The sequence below is a fragment of the Meles meles genome, chromosome 11 (assembly GCF_922984935.1).
Source record: "Meles meles chromosome 11, mMelMel3.1 paternal haplotype, whole genome shotgun sequence".
NCBI classification, from domain to species: Eukaryota; Metazoa; Chordata; class Mammalia; order Carnivora; family Mustelidae; genus Meles; species Meles meles.
Window position 1 is genome coordinate 32,471,829 of NC_060076.1, and position 24,076 is coordinate 32,495,904.

The window sequence follows — 24,076 nt, forward strand, 5'->3', positions numbered from 1 at the left end:
AAATGAAATCTTGAAAAAAACTAAAGTAATGGAAACATTACCCAAGAGGCAATGAACTCTATCTAGTTTCTTGTTTGAGAATGAATCAGACATTTTAAAAACCCTGTAAACATTTTCAGATTCTTCATTGTTTCAATTCACCTTCTATTTATTTTTCTTATTCCAAAGGAAATTTTGCCCATGATAGAAAAATCAGAAATCAAGGGCAAGAAAAATAAAGTCATCCTTACCCTGAGATGACCATCACATTGCTGTAGGTCCTTTTGTGTAATAATAATAATAATAATAATAATAATAGATATTACCGTTCAATGGATGCTTACTATGTAGTGGGCACATTTCAGTCCGCTCAACAAGAATATGAGATGTACAGATGAAGAAATTGAGGCTGAGAGACAGTAAATCCCTTGCTCAGAATCACACAGCTGGGGAGCATGGGACCAAGGCTGGACCTACAGATCTGTTCACCTCCAGAAGCCAAACTCATGACCATAGCTAAACACTCTGTCCCATAAATATCTGTTATTATTTTTTTTTTTTTACAAAAACAAGATTCTGCCAGACAATCTTCTACTGTTGGATCGTTACATGTTTTTTTCTTTTTTTTTTTCCTGTCATTTTCCTTCTTTTCTTTTTTTAGTAAAGATTTTATTTACTTACTTACTTTAGAGAGAGAGTGAGAGTGAGGGGAGGAGCAGAGGGAAAAAGACAAGCAGACCCCTCACTGAGTGTGGAGTCTGATGCGGGACTTGATCTCAGGACCCTGAGATCATGACCTGAGCTAAAATCAAGAGTCAGCTGCTCAACCAACTGAGAACCCAGGCGCCCCTTGTGTTCATTTCCTCTTGCTGCTGTAACCAATTATTCCACATGTAGTGGCTTAAAACAACATAATTTATTCTGCACTGTTATATCCTCATACCATAGGGTAGTCTGTGCTGGGGTCTTCCCCAGGGTGGCTGGTCCCATCTGATCTGATCATGACAGGAGGAAAACTGAAGACCTTCTGGAGCCGGAGATCCCAAGGGCCTGCCCTTGATGTGAGCACCTCTGTGCTAATCTCTAATCTAAACAAACCAAGTAGCTCTCCCTGACCTTCCTCACCCCCCACCAAATGTCAGGGAATTCCTGGATCTCTGGCCAAGATGGGTAGGAAGCCAGGCGCACTACCCCTGCCCGCCTCTGGGCGGCGCTGCTTCTACCCTCCCTGTGCCCCATCATACCTGGCACCACAGGGACCTGGATGGCTCTGAGAAGCTTAGAGCACCAGCCCCCATACGTCCTAATTCCCCCAAACTTAGCAGGTGGTTTCCTCCACATGCACGGCCTCTCTGAGGCTCAGCCCCACGGTGCACAGTGTATTAGTCAGCTGTTGCCACCCTCGTGCTGTGTAACGAACCACGTGAAAACTCAGTGGCATCCAACCATAAACATTGATTTTTTTCACTCACCTGTCTGTGCTTTGGCCGGGGCAGCTCTGCTCCTGGCTGGGGGCGGCTGGGACTGGCTCCAGGTTCGAGCTGAACTCACATTTGCTCCAGAGGACTCCATAGTCTCCTTGGAACAGCAGCTGTCAGAGACACGTTCTTCCCGTGGAAAATCAAAGAACCACTGGAGAACATGAAAACACATCACCTCTTAAGGTCTTGGCTCTGCCATTCACAACCCACTGGTTTAGTCAAGCCCCTTGGCCAACTCCCACACCGGCGAAGCAGGGAAATCCGTTCTGCCATTCTGTGTGTGGCAAGGTCACAAGACAGGGAGAGAGCGATGTTCAGGGTTTAGGAGAAATGGGAAGGAGGGAGAAACTCTCTCTTCCCAGGAGCCTTTATGAATGCTTCAGAGACAAGATGACCTTCGTGCTGTTTTTAAAAAAGTAGTAGTTGTTTAACCAAATGCCTCACAGAGGAGGGATATTCTGGTAGAAGTCACAGGTTAAGGGACCAAGACGTGGAAAGTATGCATTGAGTCCGGAAAGCGTGGTGTGATGGGAAGGGAGTCTGGAGAGAGGGGCAGAGTCAAATCAAATGAGCCAGGCTAGGGATTCTGAGGGTTGGACTTTGTTCTAGAAGCCATGAGGGGCCTGTGATTGGGTTTGTTTGTTTGTTTTTTAAGATTTTATTTATTTATTTGACAGATAGAGATCACAAGTAGGGAGAGAGGCAGGCAGAGAGAGAAAGAGGAGGAAGCAGGCTCCCCGCCAAGCAGAGAGCCCGATGCGGGGCTCGATCCCAGGACCCTGGGATCATGACCTGAGCAAAAGGCAGAGGCTTTAACCCACTGAGCCACCCAGGCGCCGCCCTGTGATGGGTTTTAAGCAAAGAAGAGGTCTGACCAACCTTGCACAAGGGCAGACAAGGAGGGGAGCTCCATGTGGGTCTTCTCACTCCCAAAGCAACACTCTTCCCAGGAGGGACTGGTACAGGCGACTACTTCCAGATACCCAAAGCCCCAAATGCTGGTGTGGCTTTCTTTCCGCCCCACCCCCACCCCCTGCCCCCACATTAAGCAGAACCACCAGGGTCTCATCCTAATGGTGAAAGAGGGATGAGGAGGATCTTTTGACGATCCTACGAACTGGAACTGTCTGGTTTCACACGACCTACTTACAAAACTTGGATGACTGCAGACCACTGATATAAATCCCTCGTCTCTACAACATTTATTTTACTTGGTGACTAGGAATGTTTGAACAGCATACAAATTTATGGTCAGAAAATATTAGCTCCTAAACACTGAAACCCTGCACCCCAAATCACCTCTTTAAATTCAGATTGTTTTCCCATTCCATCATTTGCGATTGGAGTTTTCATCTTGGACAGATTTTTACAGGTCAGCCCTACACCAGGGATTTATTTGTGCCCATAAACAAAACCCCGATATTAATCGCAAACTATTTCTGATTCTCAGTTAACATTCTTAAACATCTTGTGTCCCAGGGGACTCTTTGCCCTGTCATATGAAGATGATGTTTCAAGATTTATATTTCCCCAAAGAAGCGAGTAGATCATAAAACCTAATGTATTCCGTGGTTCGGAATGATAATTTCGCAAAGAGGTGAGGGAATATTTCACTGCAGATCATTACAACATCCATGTAAGTTGTTAATATACTACTTACTACTTCCCTTTAAATATTCATCCAGCTCCCGTTTATGGACTAGTTCCTACGCCCCCCGTGTGGGCTGTGGGTGAGTTAGGCACCGGGGATGGGGACGAGTAAGGACAAAGCTGTGGACCGTTTCCTGACCTGGGGGAGGAGGGTCGGGGACGGACATAGAAGAGAAGAAGCTGCCAGAGACACAACCACCCAACCCGTTGTGAACAGTGTGCTGGAGACCAAGACGAGAGAGAGCTTTGGCAAGGAGAAGGGGCGGGGGTTGGGGGAACATCAGGGTCCAGGACTGACACTCTCTGGGGCCACGGGACGTCTTTCCCTAGACTCTTGGCCAGGTTGGGCAGAGGTACAGGTCTGTTTGTTTAATGGAATCAGAATCAGGAAATTTTAACACAGTATGGACTCTGTGTGTATTTACTGAGACAGGGTGAGGAGGAAGAGACAATGGTTAGAGATCAGCTAGTCCAACCTGCCCATTCCACAGATGAGAAAATCAAGGCCCAAAGAAAGAGAGGAGTGTCCCCAGGTTCCAGGTGCATCAGAAGCTCTCCTTCACCCCCTCCCTCCGACTCCCACAGCTGTGATCTTTCCCTCTCAGAACTGCTCAGAGGGCCAAAGGCTGAGAGATGCTCCAAGAGAATCCCACCTCCCGGCCACTGGACAGACAGTGAGGTGCACCTGAGGTCACACTCAGGTGAAGCTGTGTCAAAACCAGGGCTTGAATTCTCGCCCTGCAATCTACCACCTGCCTTCGCCTCCCTCCTGGCCTTGAGCTGTCAGATGTAGGGACATGGCTCTGTACCTTGACCACGAAACAACCACCTGCTGGGACACCCCAAACATGCAGTGGTCTCCTCAGTCTCCCCCTCCTTCTTCACCACAGGCAGGATCATGGCACAGACACCAGCAGGAGCAGCTGTGATCAAAACCTCTTGTCCTCACGCATCCTGTCCTTTAGAGCCCCTTCCCTTCCCTCCTGTCATGTAAGCCATCCCATTTTACAGACCAGACCACTGAGGCTGGGGAGTGTCAGAGCCCCCTGTGAACCAGTCCTCTGGACTCCCTAGATCAAGGGCCTGGCTTCCTAAGGTGCTGTCCCTAAACTAGACTGCTTCCTGGGATCGGAGTAGCCGCTTTGAAGGCATTTAAAAGCTTGGGAAGTGGGGCGCCTGGGTGGCTCAGTGGGTTAAAGCCTCTGCCTTCAGCTCAGGTCATGATCTCAGGGTCCTGGGATCGAGCCCCGCATCGGGCTCTCTGCTCCGCAGGGAGTCTGCTTCCTCCTCTCTCTCTGCCTAGTTGTGATCTCTCTCTGTCAAATAAACAAAAAATATTAAAAAAAAAAAAAGCTCGGGAAGTTGGGCAGGGTGGGGGCGTCCCCACCAACTTTCCTTAGCAGTCATCTTCCACAGCCTCCCAGAGGGACCAGGTGGATGCCCAGTGTCCCTGCAGGACTATCCCATGTGTGAGTGACTGTCGCCCTCTGGTGGCCAAAGGACAAAGTGCTTCATCTCCCACTGGGAGAACAAAGACGCTCTCTCCAGGTCTCCTCCACCCCGTCCTCCAGAGAATTGGAGGGGAGACGGGTTTTTCGCCTGGGGTCCCGGCCTTTGCTGCCTTGGCACCACTGACAGAGAAGATGGACAGCAGCTCAGGAGAGAGCTGCCGAGGCCTGGCTGAGGGGCTGAGTCTGAGGACTGAGGTGAAGACATGACTTGCCTGTTGCTTTGCAGGGCGTTCGTCTGAGGGTGCTCCAGGGCTCGCCAGGTGTGGGTCCCCCCTCAAAACCCATCCCGCTTGCCCCTCAGCTGCCACCGAAACCCGCAGTCGAGGCCCAGCTCTCGCCCCCTGCAGGAAGACTGGCTTTTCACCCCCCCAATCATGTCCCCCTGGGAGCCCCACACCCCAACTCTCCCAGAGCAGGGGACAGCTGGTGACACCTCCGCTTCCACGTCTGCCACAGGTCAGGGTGAGTGGGGACGGTAGCTGGTGAAATTTCATGAAAGCAGGGGCTGGTCTTGTTCGGCTCCCACAAAGAGGCTGGGCCCAGCCTGGGGTGAGTGAACATGTTTGCTGAATGAGAAAATCTCAGCCCCGCCCCGCCTGGCTATGGGTTTGAGGCTGAGGCCACAGAAAGAATTTCTGGGGAGGGTGGGGAGGACTGAACAAGCCACCTGCCGGGCGTGTCTCCTGCTTCTCCCGGAGCCCTCAGGCCCAGGCCTGTTTGGCAGGCGTCCTCCGGGCTAGCCTTGGGGGCGCAAGTTGGCAGGACCTGGGATGGATCCTGGGCGTTCACTCTGTGCCTCTGTCTCCTCTAGCATAGGAGCAACTCATACCGGTTGACAGTTACCAAACCTTAAGTGAGACAGGGGATGAAAACCCATTAACACCACAGTCAGCCTTGCAGCCGACCGCTGGCTGCTGGGCCCTGCTGGGCCTTTCCCACCTGCTTGCTTACTTGGTCCCGCAGCTGTGCAGGAGGGTGGGCCCGAGTCTGGGCGCAGGAGCCAGGCTGCCCAGAGTCTGAGTCTTGCTCTGACGCTCGCCAGCTCTGGCGCCTTACACGTGTTATCCAACTTCATGCGACTCCGACGGTCCATCCAGAAAAAGAGGGTGACGCCAGCCTCCCCTCCTCCGGGCTCTTTGGAGCATCCAGTGAGTGGACCTGTAAAGCGGCGAGAGCAGTGGCTAGCACTTAGGAACGGTTCAGAAAAGCGAGCTCTGCCTGCATCGCTATGGACAAGTACTTGCAGGGAGCCTGACTCAGCGGGGAGTGGTGTATCTCCAAGATGGAGCTAAGCTGCCTTCTCCATAAAAACTGATCTTCCTAACGCCTGCACTTGGGATAAGCTTTTTCACCCTCTGGCCAGCATGCCATTGATGGGAGGGAAAAAACATCATGTGCCTTAAAGACATTTGTGGCACGACGTGTATTGAATTGATGAATGAAGGAAGAGGTTCTGTTTTCCTCTACACAGACCCACACCGCCTGCGTGGATCTGTGAAGGCAATAACTTCCTACCGAGACGCTGGCGGTGATGGCCAAGGTCTGCCGGCGCGGAGCAGAGACGAGTGGCAGAGAGAGGAGCCATCCATCTCCCAAGAACCCTGAAGACCGTCGTGTTAACCCAGGACCATTTAATATTTTCATTAATGACTTGAAGGATGGAAGCAAGACCCAGCTAATCAGATGTCCGCATGATACAAAGCTGGAAGGGATCTTAGCTACTTTGGAGGACAAGATTAAAATACGATCCAAGCTTGACGAATGGCAGAGATGGGCCTAAATCAATAAGAGAACGGCAATAAAGACAAACGCCAGCTGCCGTGCACAGAGCCGAGGACATTATCCGGGTACCAAAGGGCGAGGAGAGAAATGAGTTTTGAGGGGGCCAGGAGGAACCCCCTGGAGGTAAATTCATCAAGTCAGAGTATTTGTAAAGTGGAGGCTCAGCTCTGTCATCCAGGGGACCTCAGACATCAGTGAGTTTTAAGAATTACCAGGAGAGCTTGGAAAAACGCAGATGTCCAGGCCTCGAGCCCCCCTCCCCCTGAGATTATGGCTCAGTAAGCTGGAGGGGGGCAGAGATGATTCTGATTGCTGGCTGTCCCCGGGTAGCCAGAGCCTGGCAGGGGAGCAGGCAGCCTCTGACCCCACCACTGGTTCTCAAATGTTTGCTCTAGAACACTCGTCCTGTGGGAGCTCTGTAAGAAGTGACTTCCATGATCAAATCAGCTTGGAAATGCTCCCTTTTAGAAAGAACAACCAAAAAGAACACAAAGTAAGTGAGCATGTTTATGACTCCAAATTTATCTGCAATTAACTAAACAGCTTAACTTGGTTTAGTCCAGAGTCTCCCAGGTTTGTGACCAGAGAGCCATTTATTTCTTCATGTTCATGGAGGGACAGCTTGTGGAACACACTTCAGAAAATGAGATTCCCATTCGAGACCCTCCCACGTCAAATTCTCTGGGATGTCTCAGTCCTTTTCACTGCCTTGTGCTGAAACGTGTCTGGGGGGCTGGAAATTGAAATCGTTTTGAATGTTGCCCTCTCAGACTTCCCTGGGTCCTCTTCCATTTAAGGAGAGGGCAAAGAAAACTTGCTAGAGGCTTCTGTTGCCTGTTAACAGCGCACCACAGCATATCCCAAATGAAGGAAGAGAGGGAGGGAGCTTTTCCTTCTTTGTTCATTGTCTTCCTTGAGCTTGTGTCAAAAACTGCTAGTTGCCTCCCCATGGCCTGTTCTCTTTGTGGTCTCAGTAAGAGAATCCCCACGGTGTTGAAAGAAGTCCTGTGTCTCACTATAAAACCACACTTTTCAGCCTCTTTTGCAAATGAGGTGGTCAAGCAGATGCAGGCAGAAGTCACTGGGGAGATTTCTGGGGAATTACTTTATAAGGAACTCACGCATTTGGAAGGCACCCTTTTTCCTCTTCCTCACTTCCTTCTTTTTCCTGCCTGGAATATAGATATAGTAGGAGCACTGGCAGCCATCTTGGGACATGAGGTGAACTCACAGATGGAAGCCACTCACTAAGTAAGGATGGTATTGCAGAAAGCAGATTTTGATGGCATTGTGAGTGCCTAAGAGAAAAAGATGCTTTTTCTGTGCTGCCTAAGAGAAAAAGATGCTCCCCACTTTGGTTTAAGCCATTGTTTTTCAGGTCTCTTGTTTACTAGCAGTTAAATGCAATTTTGAATTCACAGAGAGCAGAACCATCAAAACCTTTGTGTCCTAGTGAGGCTGTCACACTTTCCCAGAGACTCACATGGGAAACTCCTACAAGAAGGGACTCGTGTCCGGTGAATGCCTGGCGGCCTGCAGGAGCTCCCATCACCGGTCGCCTGCACTCCTGGCTTGTTCTCCTCCTCTTCCTGATCTCCTGGACCGGCCTCACTAACTTTGCCACAGGGCCTCCTCTTCATTGTTCCCATTGTGACTCCGGTGTACATTCCAAACTGCACAGAAAGTCTATTTTCTCCCAATAATACAGGCCACCTGCTCACCCCTGAAGACAGGCAGGAGCCTGGTATCTCGCGTTCCACATTCCCAGTGCCTCCCGGTGACTGAGGAGATGTAGGGACCCGCGGATGGGGGCTGAAGAAACACTGAACACATCAGATTCGTAGACACCTGTACCTACTGTGGCTCTGACATCAGTAAGTGGTTGAAGGCAAATCTGACAAGGTTTTACTCAAGGATAATCAGACTCTTCTCCCTGACGCTCAACCCCAAAGCGGACCCCACTCTTTCTGCACAGTCCCCAGATCATAGCCTCTCCTTATAAATGAAACCGTTCCCCCCTAAACACTTTGTAAAATTCAAGAGGTCGACGTCTCCTATGTCATGTTTTTCCATCCACTCCCTGGACTGTCTATCAGGTGCCCTGTGCTTCGTCTTCAGCCTCCTTTGGCCAAATAAACCAGTCAGGGCTCCATCCTCCAACTGACTGGATGGCTCAGGGAACAACCCCTCAAATCTGATTACAGGAAAATTCATTACTTGAAATCTTCCCTCAGGGTTCCAAGCTCATAAAAGAAGCCTCCAGAGGCCCTGGCTTAGAGGAAAAGAGGCCCCCCGTGCTATGCATCTACACATTGGCAATAATTAACCTGAACTAATTACGGTCAAGCCCCCGGTCAGTCTTCCCAGAGCAGGGCTGCCTCTGGACAGGTCGGGTTGCAGAGCGAGATCTTTTCACTCACACACAAAAGGAGCATTCAGTCGATCTTGGCAGGAAAGAGCATGAGACCCAGAGAGGATCCTCCAGGAGCCAAAGCTGGGGCAGACTGGCAGGGACATGGTTGGAGCCCCTGTGAGGCGAATGCACGAGAATGTTCTCCAGGGAGTCTGCTTCAGGATCCATCAGGAGTCCAGAGCAAAGACGACCGAAAATACCAGCACGTAAAGACAGGCAGCAAGCTAGCATTGGACGTGCACATTTTATTTACCTGTTAACAGATGACATGGGACACCAGGGACAAAATGAGCACTCCAAAAGGAAAAACAGTCAGTGGTAAGGAAAGACCACTGACCACGGGCACAGCAACCAGACCACATCATCAGTGTGGTCTTTCCAACATTCAGCCTCACGCTAGAAATAAAAACATGGGGGCAAAGAAATTACACACGGGCAGACTGTCTTGTCTTTCGAGATGGATAAAGTGGCTTCTGATGCTAGTGTGCATATTCACAAGGGGGGGCGAAAAGGTGAGAACAAAGGGAGCAACTTTTAAACTGCAACTGCAATTTGTCAACAGATAACAAGTCTTAAAATACGCATGTCCTTTAAGCTTGTTGCTTAACAACTTTAGCCTGGGGGCAGTGGCTCTCAAGCAGGGGCTGTTTTGTCACCCAGGGGACACGAGCCAGACTGTGGATATTGCTTATCAGGATATGGTGGGGGGACAGCATCTAGGGGGTTGAGGCCAAGGATGCCGCCAGCAGTCGGCAGTGCACAGCTCGACCCCCGCAATAAAAATTATTGGTCCGAACGGTCGATAGCGTCACCATTCAGAAACCCGGCCTTAGGGGAGAAACTCAGGTAGGTACACAGGAACACATAGCCAAGGCTTTTCCATGTAGCATTGCATACAAAGTTAAAAGATTAAAAGCAGTGCACGTCAATAGGGGACTCGCTCAATAAATCACACTTGGTGCATAGACTAGGAGACCAGAAAGCCACTAAAAAATAAATCTCTTCACATGGAAATACATGTATCGTCTACTGCTAAATGAGAACATCTGGTTTCAAAATCATATGCCTGCTGGATCCTCCTTTTTGTGCACGTATGGGTACAGAAAGCTGTCTGAATGCTCGAAGCCACTGTGTCACGCTTGACAAGGGTTTCTTCTGGGTGGAAACACAGCAGGTGATTGCAGTTGTTTCTTTAAGCCTGTCGGTGTTTTCTGTGTTTTCTTCCAACAGCACCGCCAAGGGGGACCTTGCAGCGCAGCATTTGAGACCGAGGACTTGAGAGTGGGATGCTGGCGGTCCCGGCTGGGTCCTGTCCCAGCCACGGGAAGACCGCACAGATCTGGTACCAGTGAGCCCGCATTCCCCCGGAGACGGGTTCACACCTCACCCCCATACGGTCACCTCAGGGCATGGCAATATTTCCCTTTTCTCTTCCTGGAAACTACCCAAAGCAACAATTTGCACTAAACCTGGAGACATTTAAAGTTCCAGAACCAAAATTATTTGCAAGGGCTGTCCCAACCTGGGAAATAAGGCCGGAGACGGAACAGGAAGAACATAGGAGGAAGTGGAGAGAAAGCCACCAGACAGAGCTCTGCAAACGAGAGACACCCCCACATGCAGAACTGGAGTGCCTTCTTTACAGCAGTGGGAAAGTAGGGGCTACTGGCTAGCAAAAGGTCATTTTCTGGACATGGTTGGGTTTGAAGAAACGGAGCAGGTGAGCCAAATGAGAAGTCACCCAAACTAGCGGAGTGCCTTTGCAGGAAGCAGTTTTCCCCGAAAGCAGTTGAGGAGATGGAATTCGCATGGCAAAACCAAACCTCACTCCCCCCAATAAAAGAAAAACAAATAAAAACCAGCTTCTTACCTCCAATGGCTAGGGAGCCATGAAATCTAACAAACTCATGTACAGTAGACCTTTGCATTATTTTTTTTTTAAATATTTTATTTATTTATTTGACAGAGATCACAAGTAGGCAGAGAGGCAGGCGGGGGTGTGGAGAGCAGACTCCCTGCTGAGCAGAGCCTGATGCAGTTCTCGATCCCAGGACCCCGAGATCATGACCTGAGCTGAAGACCAGAGGCTTAATCCACTGAGCCACCCAGGCACCCCCCTTTGCATTATTTTTAAGACATCATTGTGCTGGGGACATAGTGGTGAAGCAGTGAGACCTGGTTCCTGCCTCTTAGAGCTCCCGGGCTGGTGGGAGAGCCAAAGTCTTCTGGGGGGTAGGAGCCTGGGCTTTGGAGGCAGACGAACCCAGCATCTAGACGCCACTTCTCCATGAAACCTCTCAGAGATGGTCCACTTGCCTGTCGGCAAGGGGAAGGACAACAGCATCTACCTTGTGGGATTGTTGTGGGCTCTACCGACAGTAATGGGCATGACCGTCAGCGTGGTGGCCTGCACGTAGCAGGGGCCGTCTAGATGCTTGCTACCGTTGCCTTCATACAGCGACACTTACCAGGAGCGGCAAAAAGCTGCAGCGGCCGCAGCAGGGAGAGTATTACGAAGGGCGAACAGAAATTGTCCCTTATAAGAGCTTCATCCCAGAGCAGGGTGGGAGGAGCTCTCTTTTAGATGGCTAGATGGCTAGATGGCGGGTCATGAAAGCCCCAGGAGACAGACCAGGAGTCTCTGGGCATTTACAAAAATCTGGGGGATGATTTGGATTCCACCAGTGTGGGGCAGTGGTGTTCTAGCTGAGCTTAGCTGGATCTCAGGGGCCAAGAGATCCCCGCTGACATCTGCCTTATTTATTATAAAGCAGAGGACCCTCTGCCTCCCACCCCCAGCCCGCCTCTCCTGTCAGCAGGTGCAAGCAGCCTGGAGAAGCAAATGAAATGTTTACTGGAAAGATTAGCTTGTCAGTGGAGCCTGGACAGATGGCTATTGATCCTCTGCCCGTCTGTCATCCCTGGCCCATCTGAGAGTAGGTGTGCAAGGGGGTTCTCTCTGACCCAGAGCTCGGGAGGGGGCTGAGGTCCCAGGTATGCGGCACATGGGAAAAGAGGTTTACCATGTGAGAAGGTTTCTGAGATCTAGGCATGGTCCAAGCAGTCTCTGAGTGTCTGGAAGCCCCCTGCTCTGGGGGCATGGAAAGAGCACAAGAAATTGCAGACTGGTGTTCAAATTCCGCCTTGATTTTGTGACCTCGGGCTCTGTGAGATTCAATTATTCTCATCCGTAAAATGGGAACAATAACACCTACCTCGTGGAGGTGTTTCAAGACCTAATTTGGGAAGTAGATACCAAAGTTCTGAGAAGGGCTGTTTGATCTTAAAAACACTCGAAGTGGACCGGCAATGAGAGCTCTTGTCCTAGTCCCTGAATGCTTCTAACGGGAAACACCATTCGGGGGTCTTGGGGAGTCTGGCTTGTAGGACCTGCTGAAGAATCTGACCTTTGACCTGAGCACAGTGCTGAGCCACTAAGGGGTGTGACTTGATAAACTATAGGTTTAGCAAGATCATTCTGGCTGCAGGGGGCCAAGACCGGAATTTGTCACAGCTAAAGTAACAGCAGTAGGAATACAGAGGCCCCTTGGAGATTGAAGGTATAGGCCTTGATGATTAATTGGCTGGCTGCTTGGACATGAGAGATGGGGGGATGGGTCACTCCCATGTGCCTGGTGACCCTTTCAGGGAGACAGGAAGCCCCAGGAAGAAGCAGACAAGGGGAGGACAATGAGCTTATTTACAACACTGTAAGACTCCCAAGGAAGGTTCTCTCCCTGGTGGTTGGATGAGCCCAATGCTCAGGGGTCAGATCTGGACACCATAGGATTCAGGAGTCCTCATCCTCCTCATCACCATCACTTAGCTGGTAATGGAAGCCACCAGAGTGGACAGGGCTCCCAAGAGGATGCCTGATGAGGAGAGAAGGGGCCGGAAAGGACAGGCGGAAGGAGATCCTTATAAAGGGAAGAGAGGTTTCGTGAAAGCCAAAGGAAGAGTGAGTTTCAGGAAGGAGGGAGGCAGTGATCCACAGTACAAGATTATATAGAAAGATCCTATTCTTTTAAAAAACCCTAAAACGAGGGCACCTGGGTGGTTCAGTGGGTTAAGCCTCTGCCTTCGGCTCAGGTCATGATCCCAGGATCCCAGCATCCAGCCCCACATCAGGCTCTCTGCCCAGTGGGGAGCCTGCTTCCTCCTCTCTCTCTGCCTGCCTCTCTGCCTACTTGTGATCTCTGTCTGTCAAACAAATAAATAAAATCTTAAAAAAAAAAAACCTAAAACTTGTCTTCTGAATTTAGGAACAAGGAGGTTATTTTGAACTTGGGAAGGCGTTTTTGTGGGGCAAGTGAGAGTGGGCAGAAGGTGAGAATGTGCACTGAGGATAGGCAGATGCTCCACAGCGGAGGAGAGGAGAGAGGGGGGCTGCCCCCGCAGGGCACTGCGGGAGAGGGGGCTGTTCTAGAACTAGGACCGGGTCATAGGGAGTATTGCCATGTGGGGGCAGCAATCCAGCACACAGAGAGAGGGTTGAGACAGAGAAGAAAGGAAGGAGGTCCCTGAGGGCAGGCAGACCCGGAGTGGGGGTGGGGGGCCTCAGGACACCTCTACAACTACAGGGCAGCCCTTTAGTGAAGGGGGGAGGGCAGCTGAGCCCCAGCAGGGAGGAAGGGTCGCTAAACAGATACCCTCCCTGTGTCTATCCTCTTGGGTTGGGTGGTGAGGCCCTCTGATATGGACATGGAGGGATGGGGTAGGGAATTAAGGCCAAGCAGGAACTTGTAAACAGTCTCTGTGGGACCTAAAGAGGCAGGACGACAGGAAAGGCCTGCCAGGCCAGGGGGAGGACCCCTGGGATGGAATTCTCCGCTAGCTGGAGAAGAGCTGGAACGGAGAGAGGGGAGTGAGGCTTAGGATTCAGACAAGCGGGCCCTGGGAGCTGATGGTGGGGGACTGGGCGGAGGAGGGTCAGCCAGGACCCCCACCACCAGATTGCCAGGCCGGGGGAGGCACATCACATCCCACCCAAATGCGCATGTGGGGAGAAGCAGCGAGAACAGGCTGCGTGGGGACGCTGCCGCTGTGGTCCACAGAAGCTTCTCCCTCTGCGTGGGTCTGAACAGTGACCTAGCCTGGCCCCCAGGAACCGAGAGGGACGCGGCTGGGCACTTCAGACCTCAGATGCACCTGACGGGTAGAACGAAAACCGCAGGGTAGGGAGCGGGGGTGGAAGGGAGTGCCCGCTGCCTTCTTCTCAGCCTCAGTTTCTCCACCCAGACAATAAGCAGAGCGTTTGCAGGAATCCCTTAGGCCGCAGGGCAGCGCGGACCCTCTGCAGAGGCAAGTTTTGTGGGAGAGCGCGGGTCACAGCCTGCAGTGCTGATGAGGGGGGCGCACAGGGCGAACCCAGTACCCCCATGCCCCGGGCCGCCACCGTTGGAGCTGAAGGTGTGGCGAGTCCCGTTAATGAATGGCTTCTTTCGAGGTTATTAAGTCAGACTGGGGAGGTGGGTGGTCCTCCTTTCAACTGCCCTTGCAATTAACCAGGGCTTTGCTTGCTAAATGTTAATTTGGAGGTCGGAGGAAGCCAGGCCTGTGGCAATGCTGCCTCTTAGGCAGGTTAATTGCTGGTAAGTGTTGCGCCTGGAGCACTGGGCCCCCTGATTAAGGGCCTCCGAGTCCAGTCCGTTGGAGGGTCCTCCTAGACTTAACCCCTTGGTGACCGACACGAGGGCCAAGAAGAACCCCAGTGGGTCCTCCTAGGTTTTTGAGCAAGTGTGTGTGCTCACGGTGCGCTCCTCGCGGGTGAGAAGAGCCGGGTGGACCCCTTCCACGGGTTTGTCCTGAGAGTCAGGTATCCATCAAAAGAAGGTCGGCAAAAAACGCTTCTTGCCACCGTAGCAACGGCTGGCACCCGCCTCTAGCCCCCTCACATAATTACCATTTCTTTTCTGCTATGAGAAAGTTTGACTTACTTTCTAACAACTTACAAGTAGGCAATGCGGCATTACTAGCTGTAATCGCCACGCTGCAGTCAGAGCCTCCAAACTTGTTAATCTTATAACCTGAAGTTGTAAGACCAATATCTTCCTTTGACCAATATCTTCCCATCCTCCCTCCCCGCCCACAACTACCAGTCTTGGCTTCTGTGAATTTGACTTTTTTAAAATTCCACATATACATGATTTACATATGAGATACATATCATGTAGCATTGGTCTTTGTCTGTCTGGCTTATTATCACTTAGCATAATGTCCTTAAATTTTATTCAAGTTGTTGAGAAGGGCAGGATTTCCTCATTTCTCAAGGCTGAATAATACACCGTTTACACACATCATAGGTACATCTCACATCTTTATCCATTCATCTGTTGAAGGACATTCGGGTTGTATCCCCATCTTGCTTATTGTGAATAATGCTGCAATGAATATGGGAGCTCAGATATCTCTACGAGATGCTGTTTTCATTTCCTTCTTTTGTTTTTTTAAAGGTTTTATTTTATTTATTTGAGAGAGAGAGAGAGAGAGCGTCCATGTGAGAAAGAGATCACAAGCAAGAGGAGGGAGAAGCAGGCTCCTGACTGAGCAATGAGCCTGACATGAGGCACCATCCCAGGACCCTGGGATTGTGACCCCAGCCAAAGGCAGACGCTTAACTGACTGAGCCCCCCAGAGCCCCCCATTTCCTTCTGATATATACCCAGAAGTGGGATTGCTGGGTCAGATGGCTGTTCTGGTTCCAATTTTTTGAAGAAATTTCATGCTGTTTTCCATAGTGGCTGTGCCATCTGCGGATTCTTTCAGGGTATTACCTATTCAAAAAATAAAAATTTAAAAAGAATATCCATTCCACAAGAAACCCCTATGTTCCTAAGCACCCTTGTGAGCAGAGGGTGTAGTTGTGAACTTGGTTCAGACGGGCAGAAGGAGTGAGGAAAATCAGGAAGACATAAAAGTGACAGTTCTGTGGTGGCCGAGGCTGCACAGGAACCCGGCCCCGCAGATGCTCTCTCTGTTCCGAGACTGATCCCATCCACCTCACCCCCCAACCCACAAACCTGTCCTCTTCCCCACCAACCCAGGTGGATTCTTGGCCTCGTCCTTCTTTTCAGAAAGGGTAGAAATAGAAAGTTCAGAGTAGAAGCTGTCCCATTTCCAGTGCTTTCTCCCACAAGATCAGTTCAGAGCACGGGAACCCAGCTCGGGAGTGGCAGTGGGGGAGGGAAAGATGGACCGAGGGAGAAGACCTTTCCAGGAGGCCTTCAAGAGTCCGCTCGTTCTTCAGCTGAATCATCTACACCCGGAGCTGCCATAGGTGGCCCCGGGCGGGGATCACGGGTGCCCCCTCTGGGCGGTCGCTGGAGCAGCAGCTCCTACCACGCAGACTCCAGCAAGAGGCAGGATGGGGGGAAATGAATTTACAGGAACTTCTCACAAAGATTATTCTGTGTGGTTACAACATTTCAATATATCTCCTTTTTTAGAGGGGAAGGAGTAATGAGTCATCTGAGGGACATGCTTCGGTAAGAAACTCTCTCAGCGTAGAGTGGGATGGCTTTGGGTTTCACAGGCTGCTGGGGCGGGGCCGGGGGGGTGGGGTGTGCACATTTCGTTTGCAGGCGGAGCTCATTTTGTCCGGTCCGGAGAGAAGTCGGGCTGGCGGCTGTCACCAGCAATCCTCCTTCTTCTCCAGCGGGGCACAGCCTCTTCCAAAAGTAGCAGTTTGGGGGACACCTGGGTGGCTCAGACCCTTAAGTGTCGGACTCTTGGTTTTGGCTCAGATCATGATCTCAGGGGCCTGGGATCGAGCCCCGCAGTGGGCTCCATGCCCAGCAGGGAGTCTGCTTGAGATTCTCTCTCCCTCCTGCATGCTTTCTCTCAAATAAATAAATAATTTTTTTAAAGATTTGGTTTTGTTTGGTACAATAGCATTTATGTAAAAGTGGGCTAGGAGCTATGTATATGTATGTCTGTGTGTCTGTGTGTTTATACACATATATCCCCAGAAGGATCCAGCAACGTGTTCACACTGGGTGCCTCCGGAGGAGCTCAGTAGCCCAGAGATTGTCTCAGTTAGGAGACAGGATAGGTGCTGTAAGACGTGACCCCAGGATACAAGGCTTAAACAAGATAGCATTTCATTTCTCTGCCACATACCAGGGCTGGTAGAATGGCAATGAAGAGTCAGAGACTCCCAGGCTCCTGCCGTTTAGTTGTCCTGCCATTGCTACCCTGTTGCCGAGCTCTGCATGGACAAGGATGGCTCCCCACCACATCTGCATTCTGGCCAATAGGAACGGGGGAGTCAAGGGATTGGTAGGCCCATCCCTGTCCTTAGAGGAGCCCAGCAATGTTGATCACGCTGCTTCCATTGGTCAGAACTCAGTCACTTGGCCACACCAAGGAAGTGTCCTCAGCAGAGCAGTCAGGAACCTGGCTAAAATCTGGGGCTTTATTTCCAACAGAAGAAGGAAAGAACAGACCGAAGGGGACAAATAGTGGTCTTCATTTGCACTAGGATGAAGAAGTCATTTTCACTTTACATATCCATCTTAGACCCTTCGAACCATGTGCATTAAGAAAAATTTTAGGTTGGAACAATGTATTACATTCGAAGTCACAAATTGAGCACATGCACCCACCTCTCCGCTATGCCGTGGACTCATTAGAATAAAATATAAGGTGTTTTAAAGAGAATTAAATCATATCAGTGCCAGAAAACAAGAGAGGGTGGCAGCAGATCAGAAAGTCTGAGGGGACACCTGGGTGGCTCAGTGGGTTAAAGCCTCTGCCTTCGGCTCAGGTCATGATCCCAGGGTTCTGGGATCGAGCCCCGCATCGGGCTCTCTGCTCAGTGGGGAGCCTGCTTCCTCCTCTCTCTCTCTCTGCCTGCCTCTCTGTCTGCTTGTGATCTCTGTCTGTCAAATAAATAAATAAAATGTTTAAAAAAAAGTCTGAGAAAATGCAGGAAGCCAGAAGTCAATGGAGGATTAACAGAAAGAACAAAGGTGAACCGTAGCCCCAGACTCCAGGACCAAGAATTTCCTTCTCAAGGGAGTCCCAGAGAAACTCCCAACTCAGACCCAAAAACTCCAAAACAGAAATACAGGGCATCCTCAGAATAACTGAGCAAGGGCCTGTACTCAGTAGAGGCCCCCACCTTTCTCCCTTGCCCCTTCCCCCAACCCATAAGGAGAAACTGTGATTTCCAAAACTATGGGTGATCTATACAAGAAGGGATCCCAATATGGGTGTCAAAACTCAACAGAAGAAGGATAGAGCTTAAAGTCTCTCTAGACATTCACAAGGGACATTCATGTCAGGGGAAGAGGGTATTTCTCAGTCCAAAAGGAGAACATAATGAAGTGCTCCAGTCCATTACTGAAAACTCTTCTTACAGTGGCAAGTATGGGGATCCCCAGCTTGCAATCCAGAGGTAAGCCCACTGACCTGTAGCCAGCCCGACCCTTCGAAAAAGAGACCACCTGGGAAATGGGCCTTGCCAGCTACATAGACAGATTAATCTAGTCTTTCATTTATTAAAGGGAATGGACAGCCATGGGTCACCAAATGTTTGAGGAAAACTTCATCAAAAATCTTCAAACAAGGGGCACCTGGGTAGCTCAGGCTGCCTTCGGCTCAGGTCATGATCTTGGGGTCCTGGGATCCAGTCCCGCATCGGGCTCTCTGCTCGGCAGGGAGCCTGCTTCCCTCTCACTCTCTCTGCCTGCCTCTCTGCCTACTTGTGATCTCTCTGTCAAATAAATAAATAAATAATCTTTAAAAAAAAAATCTTCAAACAAACAAGAGCTCAGGGCCAGATGGCTTCCCAGGGGAATTCTACCAAACATTTAAAGAAGAATTAATACATATTCTCCTGAAACTGTTCAAGAAAATAGAAATGGAAGGAAAACTTCCAAATTCACTTTATGAGGCCAGCATTACCTCAATCTCAAAATCAGACAAAGATCCCACCAAAAAGGAGAATTACAGACCAATTTACTTGATGAACATGGATGCAAAAATTCTCACCAAAATACTAGCCAGTAGGATCCAACAGTACATTACAAGATTATTCATCACGACCAAGTGGGATTTATTCCTGGGTTGCAAGGTTGTCTCAACATCCACAAATCAGTCAATGTGATACAACACATCAGTAAAAGAAAGAACAAGAACCATATGATACTCTCAGTAGATGCTGAAAAATCATCTGACAAAGTACAGCATCCTTTCTTGATCAAAACTCTTCACAGTGTAGGGAAAGAGGGTACATACCTCAATATTATCAATGAAAAACCCACAGTGAATATCATTCTCAATGGGGAAAAACTGAGAGCTTTTCCCCTAAGGTCAGGAACACAGCAGGGATGTCCATTATCACCACTGCTGTTCAACATAGTACTAGAAGTCGTAGCCTCAGCAATCAGACAACAAAAAGAAATAAAAGGCATCCGAATCGGCAAAGAAGGCAAACTCTCACTCTTTGCAGGTGATATGATACTTTATGTGGAAAACCCAAAAGACTCCACCCTAAAACTGCTAGAACTCATACAGGAATTCAGTAAAGTGTCAGGATATAAAATCAAAACATAGAAATCAGTTGCATTTCTATACACCAATAGCAAGACAGAAAAAAGAGAAATTAAAGAGTCAATCCCATTTAAAATTGCTCCCAAAGCCATAAGATACCTAGAAATAAACCTAACTAAAGAGGCAAAGAATCTCTACTCAGAAAACTATAAAGTACTCATGAAAGAAATTGAGGAAGACACAAAGAAACAGGAAAACATTCTATGCTCATGGATTGGAAGAACAAATATTGTGACAATGTCTATACTGCCTAAAGCAGTCTACACATTTAATACAATCCCTATAAAAATACCATCAATTTTTTTCAAAGAAATGGAACAAATAATCCTAATATTTATATGGAGCCAGAAAAGACCCTGAATAGCCAGAGAAATGTTGAAAAAGAAAGCCAAAGTAGGTGGCATCACAATTCCGGACTTCAAGCTCTATTACAAAGCTGTCATCATCAAGACAGTATGGTACTAGCACAAAAACAGACACATAGATCAATGGAACAGAATAGAGAGCCCAGAAATAGACCCTCAACTCTATGGTCAACTAATCTTTGACAAAGCAGGAAAGAATGTCCAATGGAAAAAAGACAGTCTCTTCAACAAATGGTGCTGGGAAAATTGGACAGCCATATGCAGAAGAATGAAACTGGGCCATTTCCTTACACCACATACAAAAATAGACTCAAAATGGATGAAAGACCCTCATATGAGACAGGAATCCATCAAAATACTTGAGGAGAACACAGGCAGCAACCTCTTCGACCTCAGCCGCAACAACTTCTTTCTACAAACATCACCAAAGACAAGGGAAGCAAGGGCAAAAATGAACTATTGGGACTTCATCAAGATCAAAAGCTTTTGCATAGCAAAAGAAACAGTCAACAAAACCAAAAGACAACTGACAGAATAGGAGAAGATATTCACAAAAGACATATCAGGTAAAGGGCTAGTATCTAAAATCTATAAAGAACTTATCAAACTTAACACCCAAAGAACAAATAATCCAATCAAGAAATGGGCAGAAGACATGAACAGACATTTCTGCAAAGAAGACATCCAGATGGCCAACAGACACATGAAAAAGTGCTCCACATCACTCAGGATCAGGGAAATACAAATCAAAACCACAGTGAGATACCACCTCATACCAGTCAGAATGGCTAAAATTAACAAGTCAGGAAATGACAGGTGTTGGCGAGGATGTAGAGAAAGGGGTACCCTCCTACACTGTTGGTAAGAATGCAAGTTGGTGCAGCCACTCTGGAAAACAGTATGGAGGTTCCTCAAAAAGTTGAAAATAGAGCTACCCTACGACCCAGCAATCACACTAGTGCATATTTACCCTAAAGATACAAATGTAGGGATCCAAAGGGGCACATGCACCCAAATGTTTATAGCAGCAATGTCCACAATGATGGAAACGTTGCCAAATGATGGAAAGAACCTAGATGTCCATCAACAGATGAATGGATAAAGAACATGTGGTTATATATATACAATGGAATATTATGCAGCCATCAAAAGAAATGAAATCTTGCCATTTGCAACAACATAGATGGAACTAGGGGCCATTATGCTTAGTGAAATAACTCAATCAATGAAAGACAATTATAATATGATCTCTCTGAGATGAGGAATTTGAGAGGCAGGGTGGGGGATTTGGGGTGTAGGGAAGGAAAAAATGAAGCAAAATGGGATCGGGAGGGAGACAAACCATAAGAGGCTCTTAATCTCACAAAACAAACTGAGGGTTGCTGGGGGGAGGAAGGTAGGGAGGGTGGTTGGGTTATGGACATTGGGAAGGGTATGTGGTATGGTGAGTGCTGTGAAATGTGTAAGTGTGATGATTCACAGACCTGTACTCCTGGGGCTAATAATATATTATATGTTAATAAAAATAATTTTTAAAAATGTTTGAGGAAAACCAATAGTAGGAAAGCTAAATAAAGAAAAATAAAATAAGCCACCTTGGAAAAAATAAGACACAGTAGGGAACATTCGAGAAGAAAACTCTAAGTATCTTTGGACAGATTTGAGAGAATGTTAAATCTCTAAAACAAGATCAGGCTGCCATTAAAAAGGGAGCCATGAGGAGAACAGAAAATAATTTCTGTATATACAAAAGGGTTGTCAAAGTTTAAAAATCCAGCAAACAGAAGGAATAATATAGCCAAGGCTGGAAACCAGACCAGTTATCTGGAAGTCAATGAAATCTACAACACAAGAAAAAAACACAAAGCAGTGAAAAATGAAAGAAAAGTCCATAGACAGATAAAGATTCAGCAAGATCACATCCATTCATTCAGTAGGAGTTTGAGGAAGAAAGAACCACCCCCCCCCCCCCCCCCGGCAAAAAAGAGATAAAAGAAAAGGGTGGGGGGTGGGGATCAAAGACATAACAGAAAATTTTTCTTAGCTAGGGGAAAACACAAATCTTCAAATTGAAAGAGCCCACCATGTATCAAGCAGGATAAATAAAAGCGAGATTCAGACTTCGATACTTACCGAAATTTCAGAACAACGATAAAATCTCGAAGTCCTCCAGAAAGAAAAAAAAAATAGGTCAGCTACCAAGGAGTGCAAATCTGACTAACATCAGATTTCACATCACAAATACTTTTAAACCATGCCTTTAAAATTCCAATGAACTATGAACTTGAGCCTAAATTACAGTGTTGGCCAAGCCAGCAGTCAGCTGTGCTGGGAAATCTTAAAATGGTGGCTCTTAAATTCACAAATCACTCAAGGGGGTACTGCAGGAAAGCCAAAGGAATGCAGGAATGAGATTTCAAGGAATGTGAGATTAAAACAAACTACTAAAGAACAATGGTAGCTGAGTAAAAGTGAGGAAAGTAAAAATGAAATTAGAAGGCAGCTTTGACACAGGGACTATAATCAGTAATCCGGTAACAACTCTGTATAGCGACTGTTGGTAACTAGACAGACCACGGTGATCACTTCATGTATAAGGATATCAAATCCCTATGCTGTACACCCTGAAACTCACAGGATATTGTATGTCAATTATAATTCAATTTAATTAACTTTAAAAATAAAGTGGGAAATTCCATTAGAAAAAAAAAAGACAACTTTGAACCTTGACAATTTGTTAAGTACGTGGGATTTTCTTTATTTCACTGTAGATCTGATTTCATTTTGTTCTGCTGTGATTAATATTTACATAACCGCAGTACAGTGGATGCTATTTTTATGGGGTGTAAGTATGCAGAAGTTCAAGCCTGGAAGACTTGACTATGGTTCTGGAACAGAATGTAAATGTTATAAACCATGAACGTGGGGAAAAGGATGGTGTTATGTGTTGCTGTGGAAGAGTGCGCAGTCCAGGAGGAAGTAAATGTAAGTTGCAGAGTAATAGCAATAGTATGGATCCCATTGGTATATATACATATTGTTATAGATGTAAATTACATGCCCAGTAAAACACCTGGAAAACCTTCATTCACTTTCACTTTCTACACTTCAGTATCTTTTTGAATTTTTACAAGCAAGCTTAGCTTTTGTAATTAAAAAATTTTAAATAGAAATATTGGTTTGGGGGTGCCTGGGTGGCTCAGTGGGTTAAAGCCTCTGCCTTCGGCTCAGGTCATGATCCCAGGGTCCTGGGATCGAGCCCCGCATTGGGTTCTCTGCTCAGCAGGGAGCCTGCTTCCCTTCCTCTTTCTCTGCCTGCCTCTCTGCCCACTTGTGATCTCTGTCTGTCAAATAAATAAATATAATCTTAAAAAAAAAAAGAAATATTGGTTTGAAGATTTGCTTAATTATTAGCCTTATTGGTTTGAAGATTTGCTTAATTATTAGCTTAATTAATTAACCCTGAGGGACTTAAGATTTTTGGTGAAGCCCAAACAAAAAACCCTGAGTAAAAAGAACTATATGTTCTGGAACCCGCATCTAAAGCAAGGCAGAAATGTTTGGCTGGTCTAAATTTGTCAAAATAAAACAAAACGAAACAAATTCTCTGCGGACCGAAAACCAGTGACAGATCAACACTGCCATCTGCTGAGGACTTCTTGGAGAATAGGCTGAGTTGGGATGGCTTTCTGTTTTGTTTTTTAAGTTCACAGTACCTCCTGAGACCGGCACAGACCTGAAATCTGGTTTATCTTCTCCTGGGAGCGTGGACTATGAGTAGTATGAGTAGGAATTCGGGATCATACAGAGACATGCTCAGGAGGGCTTGGGCAAGGGTTTCAGAAATGGCAAAGAGCTGGCCCAAGGGACAAGACGATCTCAGATTTCTGAGATCGTCAGAAACTAGGGCAAAGCCTTGGTGTGTGGGACCAATGACGAGGGGGAATAGGATACCAGAAAGGACTTTTTCTTTTCATAAGTATTCTTCTCCAGAAATATACTGTCCTGTGAAACAGTGAATACATCCCTGGTCACTAAAAATGGGTAGAGAGGCAAGATAACCCTCCATCCTGAGGTCACAGCAAGAATGTCTGCATTTCTGAGAAGTCAGATTACATTGGCCCTGGCAAGCAGGCATTCAGCAAGTCCCTCTTGGGTGCCTACTGTGTGGAGTACTAGGCAAGTCCCCTTACAGCCAGGGACACGGATCTGCAGACTGGCTTTTGGAACGACTCCCACGGAGCCAAGGTACCAAAGAGCTCAGGAGTCAAACTAGATCTGGTGAGCCATCTGCCAAGCCCAACTCGGGTTTAGCGAGCCCCGGATTTCCATATCATACTC